Source organism: Sinocyclocheilus grahami, unplaced genomic scaffold (genome assembly GCF_001515645.1).
Source record: "Sinocyclocheilus grahami isolate Dianchi unplaced genomic scaffold, SAMN03320097.WGS_v1.1 scaffold14.1, whole genome shotgun sequence".
NCBI lineage: Eukaryota > Metazoa > Chordata > Actinopteri > Cypriniformes > Cyprinidae > Sinocyclocheilus > Sinocyclocheilus grahami.
The window spans coordinates 3,032,216-3,034,007 of NW_015505193.1; positions in this window are offsets into that span (position 1 = coordinate 3,032,216).

Consider the following 1,792-nt stretch of genomic DNA (forward strand, 5'->3'; position numbering starts at 1 on the left):
GATCGATAAAACCCCCAATAACCGCTGAACGATCGGTGAGTAAAAGATTTACACACATTTCTCGGTTATTAGTTCTTACTTTGGCGAAGCGGCGTCGGCTATGAACCTGTCACTGTTTCTCGAACTCATGATACTGTGTGTGTCAGTCATCAGGTGTTTATTGTCGAAGCAAACAAACGACAGTGTCACTGAAGAGACCCGTTATATTGTTCAGACGCTTCTGGAAATACAGTGACAACAAAAGCGAGCGAGTTAGTGAGTGTTCAGTATAGTCTGTTGAAAGCTTCATTCCTACAGTGGAAACTGAAGTGAAATGTCAAGCTAATGGATTTATTTAACTTATAATAACAACAATAATCCATAGTAATACCTTGGTTTTTGGACATGCTAATTATAGTATTAGTACTAGGCTACTATGATATATGAATATGATAATCATTCAGTGCCATAGTGTAAAGTACCAGAATTTTGCCATCTGTTACCATCACTAGGTTTTATAATCTACTTTCATAATCACAAAACTTGTCTAAGCAGCCAGAATGAGAGATCTCAGTCATATGTTTGTGTGGTTTTTAATTCGGTTCAGCACAAGAGGTTTGACGTGCGGCTGGTAAGAGGATTGTCTGTTTCTGTTCATGGTCGAACAGGTCATTTCCTTCTTTATACAGATATAGTTAAGTGCTGGTGTGTGTGTGTGTGTGTGAGAGAGAGAGAGAGAGAGATAGTGTTCATTTGTTTTTTTTCCTTTTATTCTTTCCTTTTTGCTAAGTCAACTGAAGTAAGCATGACTGTTACTAGTGCTCATACTCCGGGTTAGTGATTTGAATACACCTGTAACTCTCAATATCATGTAACTGGACCTGCTTCACTGCTGACATTAATGATACCTCAAACCATGTGGCCAGTATGTCACTGCCTAACATAAACCCAAAAAACCTTAGCAACCACCTACTGTAGCAACATCCCAAAAGACTATAGCAACCACCTAGGCTATCATCCACCTAGCCACAGCCAAAAACACCCTAGCAACAATCAACTGTAGCAACAACCTAAAACACCCTAGTAACCACCTAGAAACAACCCAAAGCACCCTAGCAATCACCTACTGTAGCAACAACCAAAACACCATAGTAACCACCTAGCAACAACCCAAAACACCCTAGTAACCACCTAGCAACAACCCAAAACCCTCTAGCAACCATCTCGCAACAATCCAAAACATCAATTGTAGCAACAACCCAAAACACCCTTGCAACCTCCTAGCAACAACCCAAAGCACCCTAGCAATCACCTACTGTAGCAACAACCAAAACACCATAGTAACCACCTAGCAACAACCCAAAACACCCTAGTAACCACCTAGCAACAACCCAAAACCCCCTAGCAACCATCTCGCAACAATCCAAAACATCTATTGTAGCAACAACCCAAAACACGCTTGCAACCACCTAGCAACAACCCAAAACACCCTAGTAACCTCCTAGCAACAACCCAAAGTATCCTAGAAACACCTAGCAACAACCCAAAGCACCCTACCAACAACCTACTAAAGCAACAACTCAAAACACCCAGTAACCACCTGGCAACAATCCTAAACACCCTAGCAACCACCTACTGTAGCAACAACCAAAACTGCCTAGTAACCCCCTTTCAATAACCCAAAACATCCTAGTAACACCTAGCAACAATCCTAAACACCCCAGCAACCACCTAGCAACAACCCAAAACACCCCAGCAACCACCTAGCAACAACCCAAAACACCCTAGTAACCACCTAGCAACAACCCAAAAC